The 25,173-nt window shown below is 40.8% G+C and overlaps 1 long non-coding RNA gene across 1 annotated transcript; it reads right to left on the reverse strand.

Moving 5' to 3' along the window:
- Positions 1 to 10,830: 10,830 nt before the first annotated feature.
- LOC115195714 (uncharacterized) lies at positions 10,831 to 20,373 on the reverse strand. The gene is made up of 3 exons (XR_003878735.1): positions 20,121 to 20,373; positions 19,248 to 19,376; positions 10,831 to 11,040 (listed from the first exon to the last, which is right to left on the reverse strand). It is a non-coding gene; the product is annotated as an uncharacterized LOC115195714 (long non-coding RNA).
- Positions 20,374 to 25,173: the final 4,800 nt, after the last annotated feature.

Genomic DNA, 25,173 nt, shown 5'->3' on the forward strand with positions numbered 1-25,173 from the left:
GTGTGCAATCTAACTAATTATGTTACTTCTGAAGGTAATTGGTTGCACCAGATCTTATTTAGAGGCTTCATAGCAAAGGGAGTGAATACATATGCATGCACCACTTTTCCATTTTTTTATTTAAATTTTTAAATGTATTTTTTTTTATTTCACTTCACCAATTTTTACTATTTTGTGTCTGTCCATTACATGAAATCCAAATAGAAATATATTTAAATTACAGGTTGTAATGCAACAAAATAGGAAAAACGCCAAGGAATACTTTTGCAGGCACTGTACCTCATACCCAGGGTAAATTGTGCCAAGAGTTATGTTTCCCATACTGTAATGTTTAAATTAATTCTGATTATTTCGAGGGATACACAACATCCTGAAATATATGTAGATATCTTTGTTAGAAAGAATTCTATATTTCCCTTGATGGAGTGATGTGAATGTAAAACAAAAATTGCTTAACTTACCCCACTCTTCCCTACCTGTTTTTATGTATCTCATATTCATGGTAGAAGATGAGTGGAACTTTTAGAACATAAATGTACTTTTTAATGGATGAACATGACTGAGTTTCTGTACTGAGAAAGCAGAAAAAATTCCAGGCATGTAGTCTAGCCAGACTGATAGGCATGCCTTTGAGTTTGGTAGCAAAGTGATTGTCTATTCCCCTGCCTTGCTGGTCTTTGGGCGCCACAATGTGGCTGATTATGCTACTACATCAATAACAGTGTTGCTTTTACCTTTAGCATGTTTATCACCCTCTTTCTGATAATCCTATTCTTCAACTTCTGATTACCCACAGCTTCACATTTCGAACTGAACTCATATAATATCACTCATATATATGAGAGAGAGAGAGAGAGAGAGATAATTCAACTTACTGATCACCAGGGTATAATGTGACGAAAGATTCCTCTTTATCACTCTATTCCTTTCTGTCTTGAACATCCTAATTCAAGGCATCTTACTTTAGTACCATTTCCCATTCTCCTCCACACACTATTATGTACTCAGTTTGAATCCCATCCAAACTCCTTTATTGAGAAATATGAAGCTGCCAATCCAAGTGAAGCTCTAGCCACCCCCATCCATCATCCATGCTGTATTAATTTGAGACTGGCTGCCATTACGCTGAGCAGCAGCTCTGACCAATAGGAGATAATATCATGTTCATTACTAGCCCATATTGGGTGATAAATGCATATTCTAGTGGGATGGATAAAATACAAGAGGGTGCGTGAAGACGATTTATTTCTGCAATACAGTGTGAAATAAGTCTGAAATGTATGTTTTTTTATCTCTCTCCCAGTCTAAATATAATTCCACGGGCGCTGCGGCTGCCATTTGAAGCTCCATTATTTTGAGGAGACATTATGTTGCGTGGGGCAGGTTTCTCTAACCCCGCTGGCCTGTGTGGTTTGAATTATCTCTGCTGGCTGGATGAGTGACTGTGAGAGTGATAGCGTCTGAGGCATATTAGATTAGTCAGCTTCTAATGCCTGTCTGAATAGCAATCGACAACATTTGAATATTTCTTAATGTGATGCTTTGCACTCTGACGCCCATGACAGGAACCAGAGGAAGGAAGAGAGAGGAGAAGAGAAGGAGAAGAAGGAAGAAATACAGGGAGGACTGTTTGTTTAGACAGTTCCCTAGTATGTGAATAGGGGTTCAATTGAGAAAGTGACCCTATCGGTCTCAATAATTTGGACATGATTTCGATAATTGTTATGTTTGTAGATAGCGTACATACATAACTCTCAAGGTGATTGTTGGCAATGGCAATAACTGCATAAATGGCAGAAATAATAATAGTACGTACAAATCAGTCACTGTAACAAGGTCAAACAATTATAAGACAGTTTGAGTTCATCAGTAGTATCAGCCCCAAGGAAAGAAAATCATTAGAATCTGTTTTTATGATATAGTAACATTAATAGAATCTGCCCTTCTACTTTAGTAACCACCCCAGATACAGCAACATCAAAAGCACTTGCCCCGGGGGCAGCAAGAATAGATAGAATAGAATCTGCCCTTATGATATAATACCTGCCCCAAGGTCAGCAACAGCAATATTATCTGTCCTTATATCCTTATACTATGGTCAGGTCACTGCCCCAAGGGCAGCAACTACAATAGAATCTACCCTTACACTCTCAGAGAAAAGGGTACGGTTAGGATACAGTATTGTTCCCTGGGGTACAAACATGGTACTGTTCATGCAGATAATCTAGAATAATGGTACATTTCTGTGCCCAATATTTTGAATAGCAATAATTTGGTGGGTGCTTCTATTTTTCCTATTTTACACATGTTCGAGGGTGTATTAATACGCATGTCTATCTAAGGCCTAGATTCAATCAGATCAAGCATTAACCAATGATAGCCGACACCCGCATTGCTGATGTTTTGGCAATGTCGTACGTATAAATGCATTGGATCTGTCAAATCGGGTAGAAGATGAGCTTGATTATTGTCATGAAGCCACACCTATCTCACTCCCATGAGAAGTTCAGAATGAGAAAGTGTAGGCTATATAGAAATAATTAGGCTCAAATGTAAATCATTCAAATAAATAATGAGGATTTCTATCAGCTTAATCGAAGTGTAGATTACATTCCAGTGTTCGAACTTGTAAAAACGGCTGCATGGGATTTCTCTTAATGAGACGCCGTGCAGCCAATGGAAATATCCGCTTTAGGTATAATGCCAGGAGTCGCTTGTGGATTTGACAGCTCTAACACAGTTCCACCTCTGACACCACTAAAAAACAACTGCTATGCAGATGTAGGTTAAAGCGGATCTGACTCAATAGAGCCCTTAGTCTTAGTCTATGAGCCCTTAGTCTTCGAGTGAAGGAAAAGCAGCCAACAAGTGCTCAGCATATGTGGGAACTCCTTCAAGACAGTTGAAAAAGCATTCTAGGTGATGCTGGTTGAGAGAATGCCAAGAGTGTGCAAAGCTGTCAAGGCAAAGGGTGGCTACTTTGAAGAATCTCAATTCTATAATCTATTTTGATTTGTTTAACACCTTTTTGGTTACTTCATGATTCCACATGTATTATTTCATAGTTGATGTCTTCACTATTATTCTACAATGTAGAAAATAGTTTAAAAAAAATTGAAAATCCTTTGAAGGAGTAGGGGTGTCCAAACTTTTGACTGGTACTGTATTACGAATTCTAACTTGTTGTGGCTAATGTTAGCTAGGTAGCTAACACCAGTTGGCAAATGTTAGTTAGGCTAGGGGTTAAGTTATGGTTAAGGTAAGAGTTAGGTTAAAGGGTTAAGGTTAGGGCAAGGGGAATGGTTAGCTAACATGCTAAGTAGTTGCAAAGTAGCTAAAACGTAGTAAGTACTTGCAAAGTTTGTAATTAGCTAAAGTTGTCCGTGATGAGTCAAACACTTTGGGTTGCTAGATATTCGCCTACCCATCCAGCCTGACCAACCACCCTACTTTCATTTTTTGCCTTAAGTACCCTTCTGTCTTATGCAACCATATCAAACGTAACATATGACACTAATTTGAATGTTACAGATCTACGTTTACTATGTTAAAGATGCACTATGCAAAAATCGCTCTGCCATTTCCTGGTTGCTAAAATTCTAATAGTTCGCCTAATTTCTGTTTTGGTGACAAAACAAGCAAATATAGTGTAGAGAATCATTGTACCATCTAAACTGCTGTGAAATATATTTTCCATAACCAAAATATTGTATTTTCAGCTGGTGTACCAAACCGAAGGTAAATGGTGCAAAAACTAAACTTTTGAACGGGAAGCATAGAAAAGCACACATAGAAGTGGCACAGTAGAGCTGTTCTTAGACTTGCTATCAATGAGAATGACAGATCTATAAAGACACATTTCTATTTGAATTTGGTCGGGTCGCCCAAAAAGTTACAGTACATATTGCAGCTTTAAAGATGCACTATGCAGAAATTGCGCCACAATTTCCTGGTTCTTAAAATTCTAATTGTTCACCTAATTTCAGTTTGTGTGACAAAACAAGCAAATATAGTGTAGAGAATCATTGTACCATCTAAACCGCTGTGAAACATATTTTCTATAACCAAAAATATTGTATTTTCAGATGTTTGAAGCTGGTGTACAAAACTGAAAGTAAAAGACTGTCACGATCGCTATCTTCGAACTCCCGATCATAAATAAACGAAGGCACAGCGTGCATGGAATTCCACATCTTTTTAATGAAACTCACCAAAACAGGAGGAAAATGAAAACGTGACGTTCTGGGGCTGCTCAAAGGCAGCTACACAAAAACAAGATCCCACAACTAAAGGTGGAAAAAAGGGCTGCCTAAGTATGATACCTAATTAGAGACAATGATAGACAGCTGCCTCTGATAAGGAACCAGCTCAACACAAAGAAATAGAAAAACTAGATTGCCCACCCCACATCACACCCTGACCTAACCAAACTAGAGGAAAATAAATGTCTCTAAGCCCCCCCCCCCAAAGGTGCGGATTCCCGGCCGCAAACCTGAACCTATAGGGGAGGGTCCGGGTGGGCATCTATTCTTGGCGGCGGCTCTGGTTCGGGGCGTAGCCCCCACTCCGCCCGCTGATCCCCCCCGCTTCTGTGTCCCTGGAGGAACCAGACCGTGGATCATCGCCGGAGGCTCCGAACTTCCGACCGCTGCCGAAGACTCCGGAACGTCGCCGGAGGCTCCGGACTGGGGAACTGTCGCCGGAGGCTCCGGACTGGGGAACTGTCGCCGGAGGCTCCGGACTGGGGAACTGTCGCCGGAGGTTCCGGACTGGGGAACTGTCGCCGGAGGTTCCGGACTGGGGAACTGTCGCCGGAGGTTCCGGACTGGGGAACTGTCGCCGGAGGTTCCGGACTGGGGAACTGTCGCCGGAGGTTCCGGACTGGGGAACTGTCGCCGGAGGTTCCGGACTGGGGAACTGTCGCCGGAGGTTCCGGACTGGGGAACTGTCGCCGGAGGTTCCGGACTGGGGAACTGTCGCCGGAGGTTCCGGACTGGGGAACTGTCGCCGGAGGTTCCGGACTGGGGAACTGTCGCCGGAGGTTCCGGACTGGGGAACTGTCACCGGAGGTTCCGGACTGGGGAACTGTCACCGGAAGCTCTGGACTGGGAAGGCGCACTGGAGGCCTGATGCGTGGGGCTGGCACAGGTGGCGCCAGACTGGTAACACGCACCTCAGGGCGAGTGCGAGGAGCAGGCACAGGATATACTGGGCCGTGAAGGCGCACCGGAGGTCTCGAGCGTAGAGCTGGCACAACCCATCCTGGCTGGATGCTTACTTTCACTCGGCACATGTGGGGCGCTGGCACAGGACGCACTAATCTGTGAATGCGCACTGGAGATACAGTGCGCATCACCGCATACCACGGTGCCCGACTGGTCACATGCTCCCCACGGTAAGCACGGGGAGTTGGCTCAGATCTCCACCCTGACTCCGCTAATCTCCCCGTGTGCCCCCCGCTGCCTCTCGTGCTTCCGTCAATGTTGGTTCTCCCCGGTCCAGCGCGTCTTCCCAGTAAGCGCACGCTGCTTGGCTTTCTTGTGGTGGGATCTTCTGTCATGATCGCTATCTTCGAACTCCCGATCATAAATAAACCAAGGCGCAGCGTGCATGGAATTCCACATCTTTTTAATGAAAATGAAACTCACCAAAACAACAAACAGGAGGAAACCGTGACGTTCTGGGGCTGCTCAAAGGCAGCAACACAAAAACAGAATCCCACAACTAAAGGTGGAAAAAAGGGCTGCCTAAGTATGATTCCTAATCAGAGACAACGGTAGACAGCTGCCTCTGATTAGGAACCATACTCGGCTCAACACAAAGAAATAGAAAAACTAGATTGCCCACCCCACATCACACCCTGACCTAACCAAACTAGAGGAAAATAAACGTCTCTATAAGGTCAGGGCGTGACAAAGACGGAAAAATTCAGCTTAAGTATGGGAGCTATTGCTATCAGCTTCATGTTATGATGCCAGGGATATCATTAATGCAAACAGTAGTGTCACGGATTCCCTGGTACTGCTGCTCATTCCATGCACCAGTTCCAGAGGTCTACGTCACCGGCCTCTAGGCTTCATTGAACTGTCTCATTGCGCACACCTGATTCTAATTCCCTTGATTAGTAATTGTATATATGTGCCCTCTGTTCACCATTGTCATGTTATTGTTCCCATGTTCGTTGGTCTTGTGAGTGCCTGTGCTTTGTTGTGTCGGCTTTCATGCTGCATACTCGTTACTACAGGTCTCGCCCCGTGTATTGTTATTATGGGTTTTGTCCCATGTATTTATTAGAGGTTTAACCTCGCTCTTTTGTTTGGGTTACATCCTTGTGATTTTGTATACGTGCTTGTTTTGAGCTTTGTCCCCGTGCCTGCATGGCATAAAGTATTAAAACTCCCAATTACGTATTCCTGCGCCTGTCTCCAATCATTTATAGAACGTGACAAGTAGTAAAATGGTTTCCAACCGGGATATGTTTTATAACAAAAAACAGTGTTTCTTATTGGACAAGTTAAATAAGAAAAGTTCAATAAATCCCCTCCCAGTTTCAGCCCGTTTTCTGCTGTTTGGTTCTAGTGAATACCTCCCAGAGGTAAGGGAATAAAGTGGATGTTTACATGACTTGTGGTAAACTAAAGCTAATGCTGACACCTATGGAGACAATGTGTAACAGCATGTTCATGTTGTGCATATCATTACAATAATAACTACAAAAGTGAACACAAGCTACTGATACACAAGTAATACTGCCCATAAGTATTTGAAACCCCAGTTTGACAAATGACAGTGATGATACATGCATAAGTTGAGGCCCTGTCTTTATTTGGCATATGAATACATAAATACAAATGAAAACACAAGTATGGTGTACATTGTTAGATCTCTGAACACAAACTAGCCCAAGATACACATGTAAATTCCCTCACAAGAGACGATGAAGAAGAAGAGTCATGCTCTCCCTCCTCCGTGAAAAGAAATTTGACTGCAGGCAACCACAGCGCACAAAAATAACCCCACGGAGAGGCGGGACAGACATCAGACTGACAAAACAGCAGTTTCCCTGTCATTGCTTGCTTTGTGATTGATACTGTAGGCACCTGTCCTATCTATAGATCACTAGAAAGAAGATGCATATCATTCGTTCTAGCGGGAGAAAGCTTTACAGAATTTTCTAACTAGAGAATTTAAACTTTTAAAGGAAAATAAGCTTAGTTAATTTATGAAGTGGAAAAACACCAATTGCCTTTGGTACAGCTGTATACTATTCCAAACCGGTGTTGTGCCAAAAGCTCCCCCCTGCCACAATTCTCTCCCCCCCCTCCTTCGTTTGAACGCGCACACACTCAATTCTTCATTGCTGCGACTTGCTTGCTAGTTGGGATTTCTGATCACGTTAGGCTGCGTTTCATTTTATTTTATATGTTGGTTTGATCGCGGAGGAGGCACTAGTAATGTCTGCAGTTTTTGGTTTGGCTATTTGTTTCAAGTGTATTAGTCTATTAAAAATTCATTTTGGTTGCCTATCCTGATGTGAAGTTTGTTCTATAGAAAGTATTTTATTCTGATGTGTGCCACAGAAAGTATTTGACTCTAGCCACAAAATTAAGGAAATTAGAAGGGGGGGGTTCGGCAAGGCTATTTTCTTGCCTGCCAAATCTCTCCCCCCCTTCTATCTTGGGACTGCAAGGCCTGGCACACTTCATAGTTATTTTGGTAGCTCATGTTGACCAGTAGTGTGTGCCACAGAAAGTATTTGACTTTAGAGGGGAGGGGGGGGGCGGCGATTTCGGCAAGGCTATTTTCTTGCCTGCTGAAATGTGACTTTTTCTGTTTTAGTTTTTAAGAATGTAGGTACAGTAGTAATAATAAAATAATAATAACAATAATAAAATAAAATAATTGTACTCTGAGCGAAAAATAAAGTTCAAATATGTAAGTCAACATGAGTGCAGAGGAAAGGGGGCAAACTAGATTCCAACTATCTTGGCCCATATTTGATTTGAGGTCTCGAAGGGAAAAGTGCAGACTTGGAAGATGACAAGGGGGTTATCTTCCCTAAAATAAGCGTGGATCACCTGAGGCCTCATATAGAGGAGACTCGTCGGATCCCTCATAAAATAAATTCAGCAGCCTCCAGAACCACCACACCAGGTGCAGCCTCCACAGCCAACACACCAGTAGCAGCAGCTGCTACTGATATAAACAAATGTATGTATGTAATCTTGTCAGGTTGATCCATTTATATATCTCAGTACACTTGCAGGTACATTTTTCCAGGTGTTGCAGAGGCTTGGGGAGGAAAATATAAAGTATATGTGCTGTTGTCTAAAATCGGCCCATATAAAATCTTTTATCAGGATCTCCACAGAACTGGTCCAAATATAAAGCTGGAAAGTGTGGTAAGACTGTGTTGCACATACAGTATATGTAAACACTGTATGTGTGTGATTAATCTGCGTATTTATAAAACCTAAATTGTTGTTTTTCCAAGTAACAGATTTACCTTCATTGTCTTTCTTTTTTTCTGTCAGACCATCATGTTCCATCTGGTGCGGAATTTTAATAGGCAGTCAACCGAGCAAGCATTCTACATTGACACCTTTGAAATGACTGGCATTTGGAGGAGCAAGAAATCAAAACTTAAGGTTGGTTGGATTATTCTTGTCACGGATCCTTAAGGGCAGGAGGAAGGGGCAGAGTCAAACGCAGGAGACTTATGTCCAGTAGTACCGAAGTTTATTTACACCGACACTCGGTGGTCAAAAAGGCACAGGGTGAGCACAATACCCAAAAGGGAAAACAGGTAATCCACTAAAGAAAAATATGCACGGGGCGCAGCCCGGCAATAATAATAATACAACGTGTTCCGCTACTGGGAACACACAACGACAGCGTACACAAACACTGCCCGCTGATATACAATTAATTCCGCACAAAAAACGAACCCAAAGGACCAAACTAAATACCCCCCCACTAATGACAGACAAGAAACAGGTGCTGACCTAGACAGACAAAAAACAAAGAACACAGAAACATAGATCGGTGGCAGCTAGTAGACTGGTGACGACGACCGCCGAGCGCCGCCCAACCGAGGAGGGGCGCCATCTTCTGTGGATATTGTGACAATTCTCATAATATCATATATTGTATGTTATATTTGACAGATGTTGAACTCAAGCAAATGAATCCTTGCTCTTTTAAATTTCAGATTGATCCAATGATGTACAAGTACAATGAACACAACCACTGGACTGTGACGGTAAGAGCCGCTAAGGCAGTACTAAGAACTAAGAAATATATACATGTGAACATCTACAGTCGTGGCCAAAAGTTTTGAGAATGACACAAATATTAATTTTCACAGTCTGCTGCCTCAGTTTGTATGATGGCAATTTGCATATACTCCAGAATGTTATGAAGAGTGATCAGATGAATTGCAATTAATTGCAAAGTCCCTCTTTGCCATGCAAATGAACTGAATCCCCAAAAAACATTTCCACTGCATTTCAGCCCTGCCGCAAAAGGACCAGCTGACATCATGTCAGTGATTCTCTCGTTAACACAGGTATTAGTGTTGACGAGGACAAGGCTGGAGATCACTCTGTCATGCTGATTGAGTTTGAATAACAGACTGGAAGCTTTAAAAGGAGGGTGGTGCTTGGAATCATTGTTCTTCCTCTGTCAACCACGGTTACCTGCAAGGAAACACGTGCCGTCATCATTGCTTTGCACAAAAAGGGCTTCACAGTCAAGGATATTGCTGCCAGTAAGATTGCACCTAAATCAACCATTTATCGGAACATCAAGAACTTCAAGGAGAGCGGTTAAATTGTTGTGAAGAAGGCTTCAGGGCACCCAAGAAAGGCCAGCAAGCGCCAGGACCGTCTCCTAAAGTTGATTCAACTGCGGGATCTGGGCACCACCAGTACAGAGTTTGCTCAGGAATGGCAGCAGGCAGGTGTGAGTGCATCTGCACGCACAGTGAGGTGAAGACTTTTTGAGGATGGCCTGGTGTCAAGAAGAGCAGCAAAGAAGCCACTTCTCTCCAGGAAAAACATCATAGACAGACTGATATTCTGCAAAAGGTACAGGGATTGGACTGCTGAGGACTGGGGTAAAGTCATTTTCTCTGATGAATCCCCTTTCCGATTGTTTGGGGCATCCGGAAAAAAGCTTGTCCTCAGAAGACAAGGTGAGCGCTAGCATCAGTCCTGTGTCATGCCAACAGTAAAGCATCCTGAGACCATTCATGTGTGGAGTTGCTTCTCAGCCAAGGGAGTGGGCTCACTCAGAATTTTTCCTACGAACACAGCCATGAATAAAGAATGGTACCAACACATCCTCCGAGAGCAACTTCTCCCAACCATACAGGAACAGTTTGGTGATGAACAACGCCTTTTCCAGCATGACGGAGCACCTTGCCATAAGGCAAAAGTGATAACTAAGTGGCTTGGGGAACTCCCCAGACCTTAATCCCATTGATAACCTGTGGTCAATCCTCAAGAGGCGGGTGGACAAACAAAACCCCACAAATTCTGACAAACTCCAAGCATTGATTATGCAAGAATGGGCTGCCATCAGTCAGGATGTGGCCCAGAAGTTAATTGACAGCATGCCAGGGCGGATTGCAGAGGTCTTGAAAAAGAAGGGTCAACACTGCAAATATTGACTCTTCATCAACTTCATGTAATTGTCAATAAAAGCCTTTGACACTTATGAAATGCTTGTAATTATACTTCAGTATTCCATAGTAACATCTGACAAAAATATCTAAAGACACTGAAGCAGCAAACTTTGTGAAAATTAATATTTGTGTCATTCTCAAAACTTTTGGCCACTACTGTATTTGGCTACGTAGTATGTAAACTTCTGACTTCAACTGTATAGTCTGTTACAAGTCATGTAATGATTAACTGGATATTGAATCACTAAGACTTATCATACATAACGTATAATAAAAAATGTATACATGCCTCCTCTCAGTCAGCAACAAGCTTCATGGAACATGGTCTCCTCAATTGACTCCATACTGAAATGCTGAAATGAAAGTAACAATTAGCTGTCAGGCTAGGTCTGTAGCTCTATTTGGCATATAATACAAAACAATGTTCATTTGAAAGAGTTAGCTGGCCAGCTTGTAAAGTGGCGAATTAAAGTACCCTAGCTTTTTCTGTTTTCCTAGCTAGCTTACAAAGGTGCTCAAATTAGTTCCAACTTTAATTATCTAACCTATAGTTTATCATATGACTTTGGCGTCATATATTTGAATAAAAAAAATATTATTTGCTTACCTTAATACATTGAAAAATAACGTGCTTATTTGTAGGCTACTTGCAAGTTGGTTCAACCACCATCCTCTTGCATCATCATGCTGGAATGGCAGTTTTAAGAGTGTATGCGTTTATTAAACACATTATTTCATCTTGCTAGCATTTAGTTTGCAACAGCACAGGTTTGTATGAACCTTACTGTTTTCCACTCAGACCTAGGCTGAGTGGAAATTGATCTTTGCCCTGCCATTGAGAGCTAACATGTCAGATGTCAACTAGCCATTTTTCTGACCAGGTAAAATCATGCAGCAGCATCATTAATATGGACATACATGTCAATACAAAACAGCTGGAACACTTTTGTGTTTGATGTGACTGGGTTAGCGTTTGTTAGCTGTTATTTTCTAAAATCCCCATTACACCCTGGGGAATGGATAGAACCCTCATGCTCCTTTACCTTCACTGGGTAAATACACTGAGTGCACAAAACATTAGAAACACCTTCCTAATATTGAGTTGCACCCCCTTTTGCCCTCAGAACAGCCTCAATTCATCAGGGAATGGACTACGAGGTGTTGAAAGCGTTCAATAGGGATGATGGCCCATGTTGACTCATGCTTCCCACAGTTGTGTCAAATTGGCTGAATGTCCTTTGGTGGACCATTCCTGATACACACAGGAAACTGTTGAGCGTGAAAAACCCAGCAGCAGTGCAGATCTTGACACTCAAACCGGTGCGCCTGGTATCTAATCTAATACTCCGTTCAAACTTACTAAAATATTTTGTCTTGCCCATTCACCCTCTGAATGGCACACATAGACAATCCATGTCTCAATTGTCTCAAGGCTTAAAAATCCATATTTAAACTGTATCCTTCCCTTCATCTACACTGATTGAAGTGGAATTTAACAGGTGACATCAATAAGGGATCATAGCTTTCACTTGGATTCACCTGGTCACTCTATGTCAATGTTTTGTACACTCATTGTATATAGAACCTTTTTTAGTAAAGGTTTCTTTCATCTCGTCAAAAGAACCAAAAGGTTGTATATAGAACCCCAAAGAACCATTTTGTGTATGGTATCTCACCTTATACTATGGTCAGGTTACTGCCCCGAGGGCAGCAACATCAATAGAATCTGCCATTATGATATAACGTTGTGGCCAAATATATTGGCACCCTTGCACTTTTCTTAAATAATTTCCTATTTCTTCCAAAATAAGTTCAAATTGAAAAAAAACTTTTGGTCTCCACACATTATTGGATGTTCAACATTGCAGAACCAATTTAGATTTTTGAAATGTAAGTTTAGAAATTTTATTTAGAAAAGTAAAACAAAATACCAAAGAGGTAATATTTGGTTGTACTGCCTTTGGCCTGCTGACAAATTATTCTTAGCCATCAAGGAGCTTGATGCACCTTTCTACTGGAGGTTTGGCCGAATCTTAAACTACAAACCACTCCAATTCTGCAATGATTGAGGGGTACCTTCTACCAACTGGTGTTTTCAGATATCGCCGTTTTCGATGGCATTCAGATATGGACTCAACGCTGGCCACTCCAGAACAGTCTAACATTTCTTGTTAAATCATTCCTGGGTGCTTTTTTTTGACAGAGACCTAGTTTTGGACACTGGGTTGCACATTGGACTCAAACACCTTGATAATCTGCTGATTTCATGATGCCTTGCATCTGCTGATTTCATGATGCCTTGCTACCAGTGGCAGCAAAACAAACCCACAACATTATCAAACCTCCCCCCTGCGTGTGTATTCGTTTTAACCTTCTGAGTATGAATGATTATATTGAAGAAAGAAGGTGTAATGAAGGCAACTCTTATGATTAGGTTATATGTGGGCCTCATGATATATTTAACCAGTTAAATGTAACTAAATATAATCTATGTAATCCCCAAAGGTCTTTATCATGAGAGGGCCATAAACAATAACTATTTTTTTGTTGTTGCAGATGGCAAAAGTTCAAATATTTGACTCTGGTGGCAAGTCCTGTCTTCCATTGTGGCTGACGGCATTCACCGCCATGCCTCAACTGCATTTACCGTCATGCTCTCATTGAATGCCGCCATGCCTCAACTGCATTTACCGTCATGCTCTCATTGAAAACAATGACATCTGTGAAATATTACCTGATTTTCATAAAACAGCCACACATTTGGGCTCTCGTTTCTGAATGACAAAATTTTGCACAGTGCAAAAGAGTAGCGTACAGGCACGCTTGCTTCAAATAACTTGTTCAGTGCAGTGGGTGGGTGATTTAAAAAAATATGTGAGCTATTCATGTAGGCAACACTGTCCTGTCAATGTCCCGCAAAATCATCCCATTGTCCCACATTTGGGTATTTTAAATGTTGTCACCTTAGGTTGACTACATCCATGATTGTTTTAAATATAAAAATGGGGTCGCAGGCCAAATAAGTTTGGGAACCCCTGTCTCATAGAATATTAGCTCAAAAGTATTGTGGCGCTCCTGCACCTAAATATAAACAGTACTGGCACCCAAAATGAGTACCAGCACCTAGTCCATTCCAAGTCAAGCACTGGATATAGAAAGATAACAAAAAAATAGCCTAGCACCAGAAAAGAGAAATGCTAACAAACGGCTAATCGCTAATAGGCATGCTAATTCCTAATGCATTCTAAATGAAAATGCTAATGCTAGCATGAGCTAGTTAACAAGCTCAACATGAATGCTGATTACAACAATAGGCAATCTTGAGCTCTGAATACAACAAGGCAACATCTTAAGGCACTTAGGCCTACTTTTAGATGGACACACAATAAAACATCACATCAGCAAATGTATTGTGACTACAAGAGGAAGAGTAGTAGGAGGGAAAACATAAAATGCTCATCAGGATCAGGGAGAGTGACTGCCTCTCATTGAAGCCACGGAAGTTCAAGGCAGACCGCGGTACTGCAGGCATTGTTAGCAAAAACAGGATCCCCATTATAGTGAAAAATTGCAATCTTCCTGTAAATAAATAAAAACGTTTTGAAGACAATCCTGGTACCAATAATTGCTTCTATTACATCAGATGTATGGCCTTGAACCGATTATTTTTAAATCACACGCAGAAGAAATTATAAGGATAATTGAGTTAATGGCAGCCTGCAGTATCCAGGTCGGCTTCAACTTGAGTTACTCAATGACCACGTTTACATGCGCACAGTATTCCAAATAGCTCATATCCTCAGGGCTGACAACTTTTGAAGAAAGCTTGGAATGAGATTTGCTATATGAATTCCATTGCCTCCTGGCATAACCCCTAGATGGGGGTCTGGGTGTCCTCCCCCAGGAAATGTTACTGTTTTAAAGCTTATTTCCCAGAATTCTACCTATTTCAATATGGCTTAGGCCTTTGAGCAGGTTTGATTTTTTTTGTATATGCCACAGTTCAGGTGTATTCAGGATGCCTTGAATATTAAATGAACACTCAAAATTTGACGACTTTGTTACTTTAAGATTTTGGGGGGGATGAAATTTAGTATGGTAATCATTTTTACAAATGTTTTGGGTGGTTTGACACTTTCTTTCAGACAGTAAGGAAATGGGGAGAAACAGTGGGAAGGTTGGAAACAGGGATTAAACCCTGGTCTCAGGTGGAAAGTTGTATGCAACATGTGCCAGGGAGTGTTACCACTACACCAAGGCTCTGCAGAGGAAATACTAATATTAATGGTTGATGGCAGTGGGTAACTAAATCATAGATTGCAGTCTCCTTGTCCATAGGCTGCTTTCAAGGTAAGGACACAAACATTTTGTAATTTGGGTGAACTATCTCTTCAAAATAGTGATGAAAGAAAACCCTGCTTGCTCCATAGGAGGGTTGGCAAATACTGATCTATGTTTCCCAAGTGCTGTGTGTTTGAAAATGTTCTTGTTATAACAATTCATTTATCAAAATCACCCAACCTTCAAGAAAAAGAATCAGGTGGTATTTATGCCTACTAGTTGAAGATCCTTTTCATCATCTTACTCTGCATAGACAAAATATGATGTGTTTATGACTTGTGAGTCCCCTCTACCATCTCTGCCTAGTATGTGCACAATACTAAAATGTAAAAAATGATATGTGAGGCCTGGAGCATTTAATATCCAATGCTTATTTGTATGACTTATTCAAAACTGTCCACGAATGACTGCAAAAATACATAGCCTCGTATGATTAATTTTGAAAGACACAAGTAGGTATATCAGATTTCAAATATGTGATTACACTGGCAAAATTGTGAAGAAGCTGAATAATAAAATAAGTGTGGGGAATAATAGTAGTGTTCTTGCTGACAAGTACACTAATTACCCTATAATTGTTAGATTACATGTTAGATATTGCTGCACTGTCGGAACTAGAAGCACAAGCATTTCGCTACACTCGCAATAACATCTGCTAACCATGTGTACTGTATGTGACCAATAACATTTGATTTGATATGATTTCATCCCATTGTTAAGAATGAGAATTGTTCCAATGATCAGGTAATAGATAGATAATAAAATGCTGTGAAGACAAGACGACCCTACACCCTAACCAAATTATTTGTATATTTATTTCCCCTCTAGAATCAGGTCACCCTACCTTCCCTGCTAAAACATAGTGTAGGTCTGTCTGCTGCCTTCTCCTTGTCACAGCCTAAACGCCAATCACCAAACGAGGGGACTAATACAAGTGTGGATTAAATCGACTTTAGTACAAGCTGTCAAAAGGGACGGGAGTAACAGCTACATAATTGTGTTGACAACATTGTACATAAAACAGGACTACAGTGATGCTCTTTTACCAAACTAAGCGGAGAACGTTCACTCTCCATTCAGCTCCACTCTAATCTTGAGGGGCTTTTCTTTAAAATGCCCATCCAATCACCTTGATCCCTTACATAACTAGACCAAATTATATGATTCAATGCGTTGCGGTTCACAGTGCTGTGGCAATACAGGATAATAATGCTAGAGGTTCCGCTCGAAAGGTTATTCAATTGCAGGTGCAGACAGTGGTGGAACTAGAGTTTTATACATAGGGTGGCCAAGGCTACTTCAGAGGGTCCATAGACCATGACAGAAAATGTGTGTGTAACCCTAACCTTGCATCTAAGGAGCATGAATGAATCCTATGATCTCTGATTAGTTCTTCAATGTGGCAGATAGTGTGGTCCAAAAGGGTAACTTCACTAGAATTCTTTAACATACTGTAAATAGTCAATGTCTCTACCTCAGAACTGCAGCTCAATTTCTTTCTCACACACACACACACACAAAGGAGAGACTTGGGTCACTGTTTTCATGAATATATAATCTGGGTCTATAAGTGTTGAACATCCAAAATATTTTCAGAAAATAAAGCTCAATCACCAAGGAGATAAGAGAGCATTTGTGTGTTACATAAATGGCATAGTTATTTACAAAAATGTAAATTTACAAAAAAACATACTGCAATTTGACATACCAGGTATCAAGAAATGGACTTGAAAAATTAAAATAATTTTGTTGCCCATCAATATTACAAATTTACAGTATCATATTTATGCACATATATAATATGTTAACTAATAGCAAAGAACAGTTTTGGAATTGGCCTAATCAAGACCAAATTAAATCTGTGTGACATGATACCCCTTGGATTTACCATTTTAGAATGTCAGTATACTAGCTAATACACAGTGCAGGTTTTAATCCTGACCAGAGGGACTGCCTAAGTGCCACATTTTCCTAGGTATATTTAAAACAGCATAATTCTGCGGTTCTGTTGAGAACTGGCAAAATGTTTCACAAACTCATCCATGTTGAGGGAGCGTGCCCTCCTTGACTCAACACTGATAATTCTGAGGTGATTTAACCTGTCATCAACCATTGTTGTTCTGAGGTGGGTTTTAATCAGTTTTAAAGCTGAGAAGCTTCTCTCGCAAGAAGCACTACTGACTGGTGTAACAACAGAAATCTTAAGTCGAAATAGCTCATGAAAGACCTCTTTCAAGGAGAGTAGACGGTCTGTCCCTTCCACTTTTCTCTCTCCTATCAAGATGCCTATCAAGAAGCCACTTGGTTTGGTGAACCTCATGTTTGAGGTCCTCTAAATCTGACTCAAAGGTCTGAGCAAAGGCAAATAGAGGCTCCTCATTCAAGAATGTTGTGCTCTTTGGGTTGAGAGACTGGACCCCTTGCATTATCTCACAATTTTTCTTTGAAAAACGCCTCTGCAGCTCAGCTGTGAGACTGTCAAGCACCTGATAAAAGATAGCTCTTTGAAAGCTCTCACCATCACTTTGATCACAAATTTTCTGTCCTACAGTGCTCATCGTCAATGAGTCGTGAAATCTTAAGCTTGTTTTAGGCTGTCTTTTACACACTGTTTGTACACTTATTTTGCAGTGCTCTGAAATCTCTTCAACCTCTGTCCATAGTTCTCCAAAGTAACCCTCACTTCTGTAGTCCTGTAATGTGTCTGTAAGGGCACCTACTAGATCCACAGCCCTTGCTAGGTCAAGAGAGCTTGATTGGAGCATGTCAGAAAGACATTTGGTATCACCAAGCACTTTACAAAAGGTAACCAAAAGCCCTATGAAATGTAAATATAACTGATCTATCACCACTATTTTCAAGTGTGATATCCTGTAGCACTCTCAGAACTGCTGGAAGCCTGTCCCTCAGATTACGGCATGCCATGAATCTGCATGCCCACCTTACATCCGTATGTTTCTGTAGTTCCCTGGGCTGCTGCTGTGGATACAGCTCTTTCTGAACTGCATGCCACTTGAGATGAACGTACAAGCCAGATACAAAGTCATAAAGCTTCTGCAGGAGAGCAAAAAAGTGAACAGCCTCAGGCACTGATTTTACAGCATCGACAAGAACCAAATTCAAACAATGTGCATTACAGTGCACATAAAATGTAAATCTTGCACTGTTTTTAATCCATGCAGACACACCAGAATGCTTTCCGCTCATGACGGATGCACCGTCATAGCCTTGCCCCACAATATTATTTCTGTAGTCCAGAACATGTTTTTCAAGGCAATCAATTATCATTTTTGTGAGACCTGCTGCATCTAAGCTTTTAGCTGACTGAAAGTGTAAAAAGCTTTTGTGGATGGCCCCGTTGTAATAGTACCTCACAACTAAAGACTTTTGTTATTTTTTCTTTAAATCTTTGGTTTCATCTGCAATTACATGAAAAACTTCACTTTCTTTTACTTCACTTATTATTTCACTTTGTACCATCTCAGCTAAGCCCTCAATAACTTCATTCTGGATTTGGTGGCTTGTATACTTAGCATTTCCACATGCATTCATCCTTTTCTCTATGAGAGTGTCATGCTTTGCTATTTCTTCTAAGATTGTCCAAAAATGACCCTTGTTGTGAGAGTCATCAGACTCTTGATGACCTCTGTGCTATATTTTGAGTGGCAGTTAATAGGAGAACATCTGCAATTGTTTTAATGTCAGTACAGTTTTCCTCCACTTTCTTTTCCGGTCCTCATTTATGACATCTAACATTGATGAGTTGCTGTCAATAGCCCTTTTATGCTGATTCCAAGCATACTTGGCATTGATATGATGCTCTGCCTTCGAATGGAGCTTAAACCCAGAATCTTTAAACAGCACCTTTTTTCCAGTTACAAAATCCTGACTGTGATGTGAAGGCAGATTTAGGTGTATTGGGCAGATAAAAATGCCTACAGGCAAACAATAAGTAAAATCTTGATTTACAGAATATTCAAGTCATGAATTGTCCTTATACCAGGAGCTGTTGAAAGCCCTTTTCCTAGTACCAAGCTGAGTACTGGGAAATATTTTCAAACACAGCTGTACAGGACCTTCTCTGGATCTTGAAATGTCTGAAATACACATTGAATAATGTGTCATGTCTCTATGGAAATGTATAATTAAGAGATCCACAAGATTAGATACTAACAGCTGCTAACTAAAATGTGTAGTTTAAAGTATAGGCCTGGCCTACCATTGGGTCCTTTTGGAACAGCATATCTGGTGCTTGATGCAGTTGGGGGGGGCTCGATGACATCCCCTGGCAGCTCTGGCTCACTGTCTTGCTCAGATCCAGAGGTCTCTGTGTCATCCCTTGATACATCTATTACATAAAATAACACAAGAACCATTAGTGTATAAATCACAATAAAAATGCCACAGCCATCAAAACAAGAACGCACATGAATCAACAACCAACATTTTAAAGTGAGGCTTAATCTGACAAAATCATCTATTACAAGCTGAAGCTAAACTTAAATTCTGAACTGGGCATGTGACTGACTGCCTGGTAGATGCTCTGAGCTGGTGGTGGTAGACTGGGTCCTTGTGAAGTCTGACCACACTGACTCTGATTAGCCTCATGTAAGGAGCTGCTCTGGAGTCCGGTGGTGGTGCAAGGGCTGGGGTCTGTTTGCACCTGATCTGCCTGTTTGTGCTTCTTTAAAAATATGTCTGATATCTCTCCGTTTCTTTTCATGTTTAATTGTGGTAATCTTTTGAGTAACGTTAACAGATTGATAATAACAATTGTTTTTATTGAGTTCAAGTACGAAAATCTAACTGAGTTAATGGATTTCAAATTGCTGAACACTGACAGCTGTAGCCTACTAGTTACCCCACATTAGCTAAACATTTGTATACTGTAACTTACGACACTGCACTGTATATGTGTGTATTACTAGCACAGATGTAAACATAATGTTAGGCTAAATTGGGAACCGATCTCTCTTATCTGATGAACTGTCTGTTAATGGAACCAAAGGTCTAACGTTAACTTACACAGCAACTCAACTTTCGTAAAAGTTGTTCAGGAAACCTAAACCCGATGCTAAACCTTAAAACTTACTTCAAATATCATGCTTTCGCCAAGCGCGAAAAGAGCTCGTGGAGCTGTGGAAATATTCTCTCTTCTTCTTCTGTATGTTCTTCTTATTCTTCTGTATCTCGCAACCAACCAATATTCTCTCTTCCTCGATTATAAAAATGCACCGCCGAATGTCAAAATAAGTGCTTCTTTCAACAAGAGGTGAAACGGGATGGCAATCAGCATCAAACTGTCAGTAGCGAATAAAATGTTGGGGTGGCACCCGGGTGGCCAATCAGATGTCAGGGGTGTCCAGTGCCACCCCGGACACCCCTCTGGCTCCGCCCCTAGGTGCAGATGCTCCGATTTCAAAACGATTTGGAGAACATAAAAAGTTAACACACTGAATATACACTGGATTAATCAGTAAAATAAAACCTGTGCTTTTAGATGCGTGAGATATAAGAGGTGTGGTGTGTGAGCGTGAGAACTGGATGCGTGTGTCTCACGGACAATGCGTGAGAGTTGGCAGCTGTATCCCACTTAAGGTCTTATTCGGGATAAGCTGTTTACATGCACCTTTGATATCCCATTCAGGAGTATCCCTGTATCCATGAATAAACAGAATATTCCTGGTTGAAGTTCATATGGGTTAAATGGAATAGTAACTGAAATATGGACACTCACTGTAGGCCTATAACCTCTCACATGTAATTTGATATTAACTCCTGCAGAATTATACATTTCCTGGAGTAAAATCATACAACAAATGTTAATTTTGTCTCGGGAACAGGAGTGGAGAAATATGATTTCTTTCTTTCAGCATCTCTTGAGAAAACGCGAAGGCGTGTGTAATGTGTTATCTTTGACACCATTATGCAAGCGGACTAGTTCAACCACATAAAATATGCGCCGAAGATGAACTGAAGTCTTATAAACGTGTTTAAACGTTTTCTCAGCTTTTAATTTCCTTAACACTGGTCAAACTGATGACATTGGACATTTTGCACATGACCAATCTTTCCACTGTTTTGGAGCTATTGCATTTTATCCCGGTCTCTAAACGAAACAGACAACTTTACCAGTGTTAACTATCGATATAAGACATTATTCTGGTGAGCACTACTTTATTTAGTCTTCTAGGTCAACGATTTATGACAGAAGAGTAGTTGCATGTATCTAACTATAGTTGACAAATGGCCTACCAAATGTCCAAAATTATATGGCCTACCAAATGTTGGAAATTATAAGGAGAAACGTGTCTAAATTAGGAGTACCCACTATGTTATGTGGTTCAGTACGGAGTATCAGCAAAATAAATTGTTATTGAAATATTATGGTAGATCGAACTGCGCAGGTAGCCTACTTTTTGAAGTGATTTGTTTGACAATCAGATGAAAACATCATTACAAAACACCACAGACTGCACAACACATATGATATGTGCAACTGAGCCTGTGCAGGCCGCAAGAAAACAACAGTAAACAAGATAAGATGTTTACATGCCCCAGTATCCCATCTAAGATATGCATATCCCAGGCGTCTTATCCTGGTTTCACATACGCAGGATTACAAGCTTAATCAGGTTATTGTAAACGGGATATGATGTTTATATGCGTCAACTCAAAAATAGAATACTTGAGTATCCCGAATAATAACGGATATTGGTGTGCATGGACACGTGGTCAATGGAGAGGGGGAAGCATTGAGCTAGCCTGCAACTTCACTTCCTGGAGTAGCTCAAACTGCGCATGTTATGTCTCCATGAGATGCCATCTTAACTGACTTAATTTGGCTTCAGTGCTCTTCACGTAGCTATGAATGGTGTCACGTGATCGATGGCTTTGTCCATTCATATACAGTCATTGGTCAGGGTGGTGAAAGCAGGTTTCTGACTGAAAGCAAAGACTATCTATTATATTGTCGAGAATGTCGAGTGACAGCTCTAACAACGGAAATAAATGTCCTCAAAGATGGAAGGCAAGCTAGAGGAGGCAAGACAGGGGGGCCATTCTAGCCAATGACAGGGCAGATACGTGTGGAAACAATATATAATGTTGTTTTTTTAAGTTACCGAAATGCCAATGATCATGCTGATGATCATGCTGTTTAATCAGCTTTGTGATATGCCACACTTGTCAGGTGGATGGATTATCTTGGCAAAGGAGAAATGCTCACTAACAAGGATGTAAACAAATTTGTGCACAACATTTGAGAAGCTTTTTGTGCGTATGGAACATTTCTGGGATCTTTTATTTATTTTATTTCAGCTCATGAAACCAACACTTTACATGTTTATATATATTTTGTGTTTACTAGTGCATTCGTAACAACCCTACCATTACGAAACTTCTATTTGATCAAATAAGCCTCACATAGCAAATGAGCAATTACATTTTTTGTTGACCAAATTCGACACTCTCATTGACCTCCATCTAAAAACTCCTCACTTCATGGTCTTATTTTCATGGAAAGATTTTGTAGGACCTCTGCTGAAAGCTATTGATGAGTCGTCCGCGAACAAACTGGTATTTTTGAACGGCTCCTTTTGGTGAACGTTGGGAACCGAATCATATCGGTGAGAGACGTTCGTTCGACTCCCTGATTTACACACTGCTAGCCTAGTAGGCCTACTGCCTTTTGAGCTTCAAACAACCATTATCTGCAAATACGTTACAAAATCATTCTCTGAGATGGTAAATCCTCACTGCAGATATCATAAATAGTGGGGAGAGCACATCACTCTGGTCCATGCTCATTTTTAAGTCGTGAATAAAAAAATAAAAAATTGCAGGCGATCTAATAACTGTATATTTGAACGTGCATATCACGAGCTGACATAATGGTTGCCTACCTTTTGGGCTTCACATTAGAGATTATCAAAAAAACATTTTTTATGGTTCTAGGTCGATATTCAAGTTTTTGAATGAAGAGCCGTTTGTGAGCAAAATTATGCTCCTCTTTTACGTGAAGGAGCCAAATGATGCGGCTCAGCAAAAAGACCCTGAACGTCCCTCACCACTAAAAGTACGTTTCTGACATCTGTCCTGCTCGTGCTGGAGTCCTACAATCACTGACGTCCCGGGAATATTGAGTGCTGACATAATACTGACTGACTTAACCTTGACCAATAAGAACTAAAGGAAAGTTCGGGTCTTGTAAATAGAACCGCGTTCATGTGCTAGTTGCAACTAGGAATCTCTGAAATTTCCGACTGCTAAATCGTTGTAGAAAGATGATCCAGAGTTTCCCACTTGGGAAGTATCAGAATCAGCCAATAGGAAGCTCTACGCAAATAACTTGCGTTAATTTTAACTCTGAGGTTCCTAGTTCTGACTCGCACGTGAACAAGTATAGGACAAGGACAAGTATGAGTAACTGCATGGTCCTTACTATTCGCCATTGAAGTTGACATTTAAAATGGTTAGGGTTTGGTAAGAGTTATGGGCAAGGCTAAAGTTTAGGCTAGGGACTTCCCAATGATCGCGGATAGCAATCCGTAACTGCATATGTGGTGTGTCTGAAAGTGGGCTTTGCGAAATAAGTTGAAAGATCAACATAAGTGGGTGTATGGAAACATAGCAGCTAATTGGGCAGATTGGATGCCACTCAAGACCATTTTGCATGACTGCTTATTGCTTCCTTGTAGCATTTTAGCTAAGCCGGTTAGGATAATTAGCGTATCCGGTTGGGAGAATTAACGTAGCCGGTTAGGATAATTCACCAGGCAGGTTAGGATAACTAACCTAGAATGTTAGGAGAATGAGGTTAAGGTTAGGGAAAGCGTTAGGATTAGCTAAAAATACTACTAGGAACAGCAAGCTGCCGCGTAAAACGGTCTTGAGTGACAACCAATCTGCCCAATTAGCTGTTAGGTTTCCATAACCCACTTATGTAGATCCTCCCACTTATTTCGCAACGCCCACTTTGACACACTCCACGTATGCGGTTAGCCATTTCTCGAATAGGATGCTGAGCTGCCAAACAAGAAGCTCAACCTAGCTGACTGAAGCTGGCCGTTTTTACATAGATATTATTTCTAATTAAATTTAGTCCGATAGGTCTACTTCGACTCGTTTCAATTGAAATAAGCTTAGACTAATGCTCAAACAAAGCAGCGTGTAAAACACACATTTCACCACTAAATGGTGTTAACTAAATGTTCTATATTATCACAAAATAAAGGCTCTATTGCTTCCTCCTTGATCTCAAAAGTAGAACATTATTCTGTCAAAGAGAAAATGGAAGTAGCCCATGCTTCTGAAGTTAAAATTTCTAAATTGTTTTGGAATGAGACACATAAAACAATGTTCACTAGTGGTGGGTTGCAAAATCGATATGACCAAAGTTTATCATGATATCGGGTAAAGAGCATACATGAATGTTCCTGTAGGCACAAAACTACCTCACAGTCTACTACGGGTTTGCCATTGTATTCAAACTTTTGGGGTAGGTTAGGCCCCAAGAACATTCACACATGCCCTAATGGGGAAGAGCGGGCCAAACTTCCAGTAGAAAGGTGCCGCAAGCTCATTGACAGCTACAAGAAGCATTTGTCAGCAGATATCTTGGCCAAAGCCTGTGCAACCAAGTATTACTCTTGGGTGTAGGCAGCAACATCAATATAATCTACCCTAATGCTATAGTAACTGCCCAGAAATAGATGCAGCAATATCAATAGCATCTGAAGAAATACATTTCATCATATTCATTTATTCAGCTTAAATGTGTAGTTGTAGATTTCTTTACAGTGGAGTATGGCTGAAGTCAGTTGTGTTTAATACCTATTTCTCTACCTCACAGGCCATCAGCCTGGGATTTGTAGACATTTCTACCAGGGTAATGACTTACACCTTTCAGCTCTTAGAGGAGCAAAGGGCCTTAACGGTAGATCTCCAGCAAACTCTTATTCTGGGTGGTTTTCTTGACTTCCTTTCAGGTGGTTCCTGCCTTTGTCATCCATGTCTTCTTTTGGCAGCCAACCTTCCAACCAAAAATAGTATTGCATAGAAAAATAAAAACAAAGCAAGCATCCATCTATGTCCTTCATTAGTTGATCTTCTCTAGTATGCTATCAATTTACAAATGTTTTACT

This window comes from Salmo trutta, chromosome 6 (genome assembly GCF_901001165.1).
Source record: "Salmo trutta chromosome 6, fSalTru1.1, whole genome shotgun sequence".
NCBI classification, from domain to species: Eukaryota; Metazoa; Chordata; class Actinopteri; order Salmoniformes; family Salmonidae; genus Salmo; species Salmo trutta.